Genomic DNA, 10,636 nt, shown 5'->3' with positions numbered 1-10,636 from the left:
CTCTTAATCTACTTTCTTCTGTAAGGAGGGGTTCGTCTATGGGTAAGCAAATTGGGAGTTTTGCGCATTGTGGCACTGCACCAATAGGAGTTTTCTTTCAAAGTCTGAACCCGTGAAGTCAGCATTTCTGTCCTCCTCATTTTGATGTGTGTACAGCACGCATTGCACTGGTACACATGCGTACACATATAAATGAAGAATTGCAGATTACCAAATAGGAGCAGGAACACTCAGGTATTTTAGCCTCCCTAAACCTGAGGAGCTAATGCTGATACCAATCCATTGAGATTGCCAACTTAAGAAAGGCGAAGAATTAAACCTGAGACTAACAGAGTAATTTTAAATATTATCCAAACTATTTTAAAATCACCCAAATTTATTTGTCAGCACTCCCATCTCTTCAGCTGCCAATGCATTTCTGTTGTACCAGCTAAATTACACTGGGCACACTTGCTTCTTCCAAAATTGGTTCCCACCTTAAATGAGGAGACATAGACAAATCCATCATCCATCTATATGAGATATAGGAGAGCCTATAGTACCCACTGTATGCAACCCATTTCACCCAATTGCCACACAAAGGCTCCGTCATGGCAGGACCTGCCACGGTGGATGTGGCGGGCCAGCCAAAAGTCAATTGACTTCAGCGACACCATTAAATCCTGCCAATGGGCGGGATCAGAAGATCCTGCAGAAAGTTACTGTGCCTATTGGAGTATCACCTGTTAATCTGAGGAGTCCACTGTCAAATCTGAATGGCAACAAGGGTCAAAATGCACAAAGGATTGTGGGGCTTTGTGTTACTTTGGCAACATGACAATGACCTGTTTTGAGTTTACTATTTTGAATAGTTCCCATTATAGGTCTGGAGGGTGCTGGAGGAGCTCACCGGTGACACAAAATACATCTGGTACATTGAAAGGTTGTTAGCCAGTTTTTGATTCTTTTGTTGTTGTTATTTACAGCATGGAAGGAGGCCATTCAATTCCACACCGGCTTCCAAAAGAGCTACCCAGCTCGTCCCATTCTTCAGCCCTATCTCCATAGCGCTCTAAATTAATCCCTTTCAATTCCTTGCCCAGTGAAGCAGTTGAGGCTCCTTCATTACATGTTTTTAAGGTAAAGATAGATAGTTTTTTGAAGAATAAAGGGATTAAGGGTTATGGTGTTTGGGCCGGAAAGTGGAGCTGAGTCCACAAAAGATCAGCCATGATCTCATTGAATGGCGGAGCAGGCTCGAGGGGCCAGATGGCCTACTCCTGCTCCTAGTTCTTATGTTCTTATGTATCCATATCTCTTATGAAACCTCCTATGGAATCCATCTCAACCACTCTCCAAGGCAGCACGTTCCAAATCACAACAACTCTCTGAGTAAAGAAGTTTCTCCTCATCACACTCCTAGCTCTCTTGCTGACCATCTTGAAATTGTGACCCCTAGTCACTGACCAACCAGTGGAAACAGAATATTCTTCTTTACCCTGTCAAAATTGTTCATAATTTTGAACATCTGGGGTGGCACAGTAGCACAGTGGTTAGCACTGTTGCTTCACAGTGCCATTGTCCCAGGATCGATTTCCGGATTGGGTCACTGTCTGTGCGGAGTCTGCACGTTCTCCCTGTGTCTACATGGGTTTCCTCCGGGTGCTTCAGTTTCCTCCCACAAGTCCGAAAGACATGATGTTAGGTGAATTGGACATCCTGAATTCACCTTCTGAGTATCCGAAAGGCGCCGGAATGCAGCGAATTTCATGCGCTTTTCACAGTAACTTCATTGCAATGTTAATGCAAGCCTACTTGTGACAATAAAGATTATTATATCACTATATTACTCAATAAGGTCACCTCTTAATCTTCTCTGCTGCAAGCAAAACAATCCCAGTTTCTCCAATTTTTCCTTGTATCTAAAATTTCTCATTCCTGATATCATTCCAGTAAATTTCCTCAGCACTCCCTCTAGGCCTTTAAGATCCTTCCTTAAATAGGTTACACAGAAGTGAACACAATGGCCAGGATTCTCCCCTACCCGACGGGGTGGGGGGTCCTGGCGTGTTGGAGTGGCGTGAACCACTCTGGCGTCGGGCCGCCCCAAAGGTGTGGAAGTCTCTGCACCTTTAGGGGCCAAGCCCTCACATTGAGGGGTTAGGCCCGCGCCGGAGTGATTCCCACTCCGCCGGCTGGCGTGAATGGCCTTTGGCGCCACACCAGCCGGGGCCAAAAGGACTTCGCGGGCCGGTGTAAGCCCGCGCATGCGCCGGAGCGTCAGCGGCTACTGATGTCATACCAGTGCATGCGGAGGCCTGCCTGCCGATCGGTGGGCCCCGATCGTGGGCCAGGCCACCGTGGGGGCACCCCCCGGGGTCAGATCGCCCTGTACCCCCCCCAGGACTCCGGCGCCCGCCCACGCCGCCGATCCCGCTGGTAAGAGAGATGGTTTAGTCCACACCGGCGGGAGAGGCTAGTCAGCGGCGGGACTACGGGCCAGAAAATCGCCGTGGGGGGCCCGCCGACCGCCGCGGGGGGCCCGCTGACCGGCGCAGCGCGATTCCCGCCGAATCTCAGGGGGTGGAGAATTTGGGACAGAGCGAGAGCGGGATTGACGCCGGCCCCGGGCGATTCTCCGACCCGGCGGGGGGGGTCGGAGAATCCCGCCGAATACCTTAAATGTGGTCTGACCAATCATTTGTTGAGGTGTAGCATCACTTCCTTCCTTTTATGTGCTATGGCTCTATTTATAAACCCAAGGATCCTATAAGCCTTCTTAATAACTATTCCAACTTGCCTGGCCATCTTCAGAGAATTATGCACTTGAACCCCAATGTTTTTCTGGTCCTGTATTCTCCTCAAAGTTGTTCCACTGAGTCGGTATTGTCTCCCCATGTTTCTTCTACCAAAATGCATTTCCTCACATTTTGCTGCATTGAAATTAATTTGCCAGGTGTCTGCCCATTTGGCCAACTTGTCAATGTACCTCTGAAATCACTCAGCGTCATCGCCACAATTCACTCTTCTCCCTAGCTTAATAATAGAGATTTTTTCCCTCAACACCCACCTCTAAATCATTGATATAAATCAGAAAAAGTAAGGGTCCCAACACTGAGCCTTGGGGAACACCACTTTCAACTGATCTCCAGTCTGAGAAATGGTCATCTATACCTACCCTCTGTTTCCTATCTCTCAGCTAACTTCTGATCCATGCTGCCAAGTACTCATCAATCCAAACATTTTTAATTTGCTAACCAGCTGACCACGTGGCACCGAATCAAATGCTTTCGGAAAGTCCAAATATACAACATCCACGACACTTCCTTCATCCACTGCCGGTGTCACCTCTTCAAAGAACTCATTACATTTTCCAGACATGACCTGCCCTTGACAAAACCATGTTGATGGTCTGATATTAACTTATTGTTCTCTAAGTTTATATTTATCTCATCCCGCGTTATGCCCTTCATCAGTTTTCCCACTATTCATGTCAGGCTAACAGATCTGTAGTTTCCTAGGTTATCCTTTGCCCCATTCTTAAACATATTTATACATGCGTTAAAATACTAATATTGAATCCACTGTTGAAATTTAAGATTTGGAAATTTAAAATTTGGATCCGAGTCTTGTGGCACGGAGACACATTTCTTCGCACTGCTGCCTCACAGCGCCAGGGACCCGGTTTGATTCCGACCTTGGGTGTATGTCTATGCAGAGTTTGCACATTCTCTCAGTATTTGCGTGGTTTTCCTCCGGGTGCTCCGTTTCCTCCCACAGTCCAACGATGTGCCGGTTAGATGGATTGGCCATGATAAATTGCCACCTAGTGTCCAAAGGTGTACCGGTTGGACAGATTGGCCATGCCGAATTGCCTCTTTGTGTCCTAAGGCTTGGTGGGGTTATGGGGATAAGGCGGGCTTGTGGGCCGAGGTAGGATGATCTTTTGGAGGGCTGGTGCTGAATCGATGGGCCGAATAGCCTCCTTCTGTACTGTCGGGATTCTATGATTCTTTAATGATTCTTGCATTTCTGTTGCTCAGTTTTCACATTAGGGTTCAAGGTCTTTTCTCATGTCACCTGACCAGCGACCGATGCACAGCTGGATTTTCTGCTCCCACTAGTTCAGCAGTTATAATGTGGCCCTTCAGGTTAATGCACATGAATGGAACCAATAGAACTTTATTTAGAAAACCACTAATGCATCACCACCCCACAACAGTGAAACAAGGGAATACTTTATAAAGTGATTTAAGCCCACTCACTTCCTTGCTTACCACAGAAAAGTTATTATAACTCAATGGTGGGAGGAGAGGTAAATATCTTCACAGATATCAATGCTATGAATGAGAACATTTACAAGTTTGCACCCTGAGTGACCGCCCCATCTTCCATTCTCTACTTATATTTCCCATTAAGAGTTCAAAGGATTTAGCAGCAGGTTGATATTTTCAATTGTAACATCTAATGCAGGTACCCTTATTAGCAATAATTGTTCTAGTTGTTTGCTTTTCTTCAATTACTTCAGATGAGCATTGTCATTCCAGTTCTTATTGTCTGCCGGTGCCAGAAGAGAGGAGAAGACAATTTAGAAAGGGGGAGACAAGGAGAGAGTGACACAGGACAATTGGGGCAGCGAACAAATCAAACATTTATTTTTCTTGTTGAAATTCGGAAAGATTTTTACTTTCAAATTTTTACCACAATATGTGGGAAAAAAGTGGACTATTTCAATGGAAAAGTTGCTGTGTGAGAGATAATGCCATTTCATGATCACTTTAATTACATTTGAGAAATTTGCAATATGCACATTTAATTGCAAATCACATTTCAAACAAAAATGAAATAAACCATTGCCAGCAGTGCAGAGAAAGGTGATGAATGTCAGCGAATCAGTTGCTTTATATCTGTCACAAAATGAGGATAGGATCTTCTGCCGGTAAATATATTTGATAATTTATTTCAAACCACTGAAACAGAGCAAGAATAGTACCCCCTTCCCCCAGATAGGTTTTGCAACATTGCCAATACCTTGGTACAAAAGGCCTGCTTGTGAACTTTTCTGCCTTTCAATTACCCTGAAGTTCCTGCCAGGCTTGACAAAATGATTGATGAGATTTAAATAGAGAGATTCACATGACTTCCTGGGGAATGAGTGATACATTCTTCAGACCTGACAACATGGAGGGGAGAATAACTTGTGTTAAGGACTGTCGCGTTAAAATGGAATGGCAATAATGGTCATCCCATGCTTTTAGAATACTTTCTTTATTAAACCTTCTTACTTACCGTTTATAGATTCAAATATCTCATTGTGGGAATGGCTTGAGCTGTTTCGTTAAAGTTCAGAGGCACTTATTGTGTTTCAAAGTTCAAGGCAAAACCCAAAGCCACATCACACCACTAATTAAATTTGTTAATCAGATAATGCTCAGCCATAAATTACAACAAAAAGCTATTACAATGGTATTGTCTTGCTGTCAGCTTGATTTTCCTTGCCAACTATTGCAGCTTCTACAGAATTATTTTTTTGGCGAGCTTGCATTAACACTCCATTAATTTTACCAATGAAAGGATATTTTCTCAAAAGCAAACTCAAGTTTTTGATGTGATAAACCTACTTAAAATTGGAAACAGCTACTTATCTTGCCATAGTTAACCTTGGTAATGGAAAGGGGCACCATATCTCCTCCAAAACAGTCGCAATCAAAGACTAAGCTCACATTCTATACAAATGCTTCTCATTGTACATATCTATTAACTGTCAAATTTGTCAGCAACAATCAGCATGATAGAAAAATGTTCCACGTTAAACTTTAACAGTAAAATTTAAGGAAATAAATGCACCATTGTTTAAGACTGCTACACTTCAGCTTCCTGGTATCAGCTCAAAATCGCTACAGAACACTAGCTGAATTTATTACAGGATTCTTGTTACAGTATTTGTCGACTTCCTAGGAGTTTAAACTTTGATTTAAACAAATTATGGAAATCATCCCTTCAAAGGATTATGAAAATTACATTTAATGAAACCTTTCCATAGCATTTATTCCTCATATGATGTTAATTTACTTCTCATATGATATTATGTCTTAAGGTACATGTTATATAATGCATTTAAGCTCGTTCGTTTTTCTTCCAGAATTGTGTCACCATTTGTTCAATCCTACTTCCTAGTCGGGGAATACATTTCCTAAGTAAGTGTTCAGCAAACTATATAGATATATAGAACAGTACAGCACAGAACAGGCCCTTCGGCCCTCAATGTTGTGCCGAGCAATGATCACCCTATTTAAACCCACGTAACCCGTATACCCGTAACCCAACAATCCCCCCATTAACCTTACACTACGGGCAATTTAGCATGGCCAATCCTATTGCAATAAACGATAACAATTAATTTGTTGCAGAAGTCCTTGTTATAGCGAAGTGAATATTTATTAGAAAATTAAACTACTAAAGAACGTAAATTGATAATTCAGTACATTTTCTTCTGTGATCATCTTTTTATACAATGCAACACACCATCCTGACCTGGAAACACACCACCTCCCTTCATTGTCCACTGTGTCAAAATTCAGGAATTCCCTACCTAGCAGTATTCCGGTAGTAACTTTATTGCATAGACTGCAACGGTTCAAAAAGATGGCTCACCATCTTCATCGTGGTTAGAGAGTGGCAGTAAATGCTGGCTTTGTCAGCACCACCCACATCCTGTGAATAACTTTTCTTTTAGAATATTGGAATTGATGTTAACAATTGAACAAAAGTAATAAACCAAAATACAATTTCAGGAGAACAGGAAAGGTGCTTGCTGTTGAGACTAGTTCATTCACTGGATTAGAACAGTAAGAAGTCTTACAACACCAGGTTAAAGTCCAACAGGTTTGTTTCAAACACAAGCTTTCGGAGCACTGCTCCTTCCTCAGGTGAATGGAGATACCTCTCCATTCATCTGAATTATTCAATGGCCGCAGGAGAAAGTTGTCCCTTGAAATTGGAGACTTTCTTCAGTCTGAGATTCACTTTATAAACAAGTCGGTTTCTGTACCTGCCTTGCTAATGCTTGGTGCTGACAGTATATAGGGAGTGGAAAGGTTTTATTCTGATGCACAGGTAGTGGCTGGCCTTGAGAAATTCAATAATCAATATGCTATTTACTGGCTACAGTTAACAAAGTCAGTATAATTGGTACAAAGTTCGTACAATGGTAAGAACTAATGTGACCCTTAAAAAAATGTGATCTTAGAGTACAACTGCAAAGCACAAACAACATACATTCATACCACAGACCTCATGCTTTCAAGAAGTTATGGTTTTACAGATCTTTCAACAAATGCTTAGTGGGACCACCGGTTGCTGATGGCCACGAGGGCCACATACAGTCATTTCTGGCTCCACTTCAGTGTTCTAACACAGCAAGACTTTCAAGAATGTGCTTTTTTGACTGTAAGATAGGGTTAGGTGCAACAAACTCAACCGCAGGGTTCATAATCTAAGCACAGGTCAAAATAGCTACATTCCAACATCCATTATAGGCTTTTCAAACAATCTCTGTTGTATACTTCATGAAAACATAATGCAGCTCGTGCATCAGCGAGAGAATGCAGGTACGGCAACACATCATTTTAATGATGCCTCAACTCCATGTAATGGATTATAATTTTTACTATAATTTAAGACTTTCATACTTCTGGATTTAAAGACTTAAGTCATTTCAAACGTGTAAGAGAGGTACAAGTTCTGTTTTTTCTCAAATTTTGTATCATCATCATTTCGATGAAATCACAATTTTAGGTTTGCTTTTATTATTTTTGAACATTAGTGCACTTCCATTGCACTAAAGAACTGAACGTCAATCTTTCAACCATGAATCCACAATGGCAGCTGATATTCTCACAGTTATTTGCCAGTTCCCTGTGATAGAAACCATAGATGAACCGCCGTTGACGGGAGAGATGCAACAAGCAGTCAAATGGATGAAAAACAACAAAGCCTACAGCCCGGATGGTTTTTCAATTGAGGTCTTCAAAGCTGGCTGACATTTTCTCACGAGATTTCATGCACTCTTCCTATGGATTTGGGAGGAGAAGAACGCCCCACCCCCCACACCCCCTATCTCTCTCGACTTCAGAAATGCAACAAGTCTAACTATCTTCAAGATGGGAGATAAATCATACTTGTCCACGACAGGGAAAATCCTGACACATATTCTCCTGAATCGTTTGCTTCCAGTCACTGTTGTAATTCTCTCAGAGACACAGTGGGGCTTTAGACATTCCAACATTACCTTTGATATGGAGTGCGATTCAGCGGCCTCGTCGCGCCCGACTTGGTATCGTTATGAGGCCGTTGAATTTCGGGAGAGGCCCCGCGTGTGATTTGCGACGCTCAAAATGCCTCATGAGATTTAACGAAATCTTCACGATCTGGATCTCGCCCTCACTGGGCATGATCCTGATCTGCATATTTAAATGAGTCACTTGGCTCATTTACATAAGTGTTTGCGGGACTTTCCTGATGCCTCGGACCTAAAGGCTGGTCCTGGGAGACCTCGCCAGGGCGCCATTTAGTAGTGGTTTCCACAAACGTGGGCAAGTTGTAATGGCATCTGGAGGGTCTCCCAGGCCATTGGAGACCCCCAGTTGGTCAGGGACAGGGCAGGGTGGCACCCTGACACTCCTTCTGACACATGGGTACCTTGGCACTGCCAGCCTGGCACCCTGTGGATTGTTCTCCAGAGATATGGGGTGGAATTTTCCGTTCCTGAGGCTAAGTGCCAGCGCCAACGGAGAATCACAACGGGAAAATCGACGCAAAACCCTCACCGATTCTGGAAACAGTAAGGGGCTACCACCAGCATCGCGTGGAACACCCGCGGATCACGCGGAAAGTGCCCGGAGAATCGCTGGGTCCCAGGCCGCACATGCACAGGGCTGATGACCTACACCAGTCGCGCCGGAAAACATGGCGCCATCCATGCTGGAATCTTAACCTGCACGCACCAACCATACAACCCTACAACCCACCCCCTGGCCACCCCCCACAACTCCCCCCCAGCCCTAGCAGAAGCCACCCCCCGGCCAGCGGCATGGATCCCGGATGAGTTTGGTGGTGCTGGATACTGTCCACAGCCGGCACACCAGGTTCCCGACTGTTGGGACCACACGTGGCCCACGCTGTTGGGAACTCGGCCCAGCAGGGGCAAAGCATCGCGAACCGGTGTCAAACCAGCACCTGCCCCGAATCCGGCGTCAGAAGCCATTCTCCGTCCAATTGGCGATCCTGATTTCAACGTTGGGTTACGGAGAATTCTGCCCATGGTAGTCGAAAAAACTGCAATTACTTCATAATGATATAACTGGAACTGCCTTGAGTGTGGAATTCCGAAATGACACCCTCAAATCTGGACAGACATCAAGCAAGAGTGTGTGACAGTCCCCATACTATTTACAATCTACCTGATAGTGGCTGGTCACTTTATCAAAGATCAACTGCCCTTTGGTGTCAATATTAAATATCATCAAAACTCCCAATCACTTCCACGCCCAAACTAAAGTAACCAGAGTGGATATATTTGTTCTACACTTTGTGGATAACTTCAGTGTTGTTACCCACTCTGCTTCGGATTTACAAGCGATTCCCAATATTCAGTTCTGTAGAACCTGGTCTGTCCAGCCTCCCCGGACAGGTGCCGGAATGTGGCGACTAGGGGCTTTTCACAGTAACTTCATTGAAGCCTACTCGTGACAATAAGCGATTTTCATTTCATTTCATTTCCTGTTGCAAAAACAAAACCCACAACTGGCCAGCCAAATATTCCACCTCACAGATACGTTGAAAGAGAGATACTGGGATATGTTGAGCACTTCCCACACCATGGCAACCACCTCTCTCCAAAGACAACATTGATGAGGAGATCCAACACCCAGATCAGCTGCACCAGCTCAACCTTCTACAAACTATGCCAACCCCTGTTTGACAGCAAAGACCTCTGCAAGTCAACAAAAGTCTGAGTGTGCAGAGCAGTTGTTGTCACCACATTCCTGTACTGCAGTAAGACTTGGTCTGTGCATCAACAACACATAGGAATGTGAGAAAAATTCCATCAGCAATGCCTCTGCCGTATCATCGACATTCAAAGGGAAGACCAGCGAATGAACATTAGTGTCCTTCTTGAAGACATCTCCACAAGCATTCAGGCAAAACTTCTGAAACATCAACTTCGATTGCCCGTAAACTATGTTCAAATGGCTAAAAACCATCTCTCCTACCAGGTCCTGCCGTCTCACATCTCAATAGGCCAATGTTCCAGGGGTGGACAAAGGAAGTGCTTCAATGGGACTCGGAAGCAATCTGTGAAGCATGGCAGCAACTGACATTAATGAATGGGAGGAGTTTGTTAACAAGAAGGGATGAAATTGGACAGACCACCCAGTATTGATCTCAGCACCAGAAATGGCAACAGCATATCCAACTCTGTTGACCCTCCAGAGTTCTCCTTGCTAACATCTGGGGGCTAGTGTCAAAATTGGGAGAGCTGTCCCACAGAGTAGTCAAGCAACAGCAAGAAATAGTCACACTCATGGAATCATACATTACAGACAATGTCCCAGATACCACCATCACCATTCACTGGTATGTCATGCCCCAGCGG

Source organism: Scyliorhinus canicula, chromosome 11 (assembly GCF_902713615.1).
Source record: "Scyliorhinus canicula chromosome 11, sScyCan1.1, whole genome shotgun sequence".
Lineage (NCBI taxonomy): Eukaryota > Metazoa > Chordata > Chondrichthyes > Carcharhiniformes > Scyliorhinidae > Scyliorhinus > Scyliorhinus canicula.
This window is presented reverse-complemented; position numbering follows the sequence as displayed.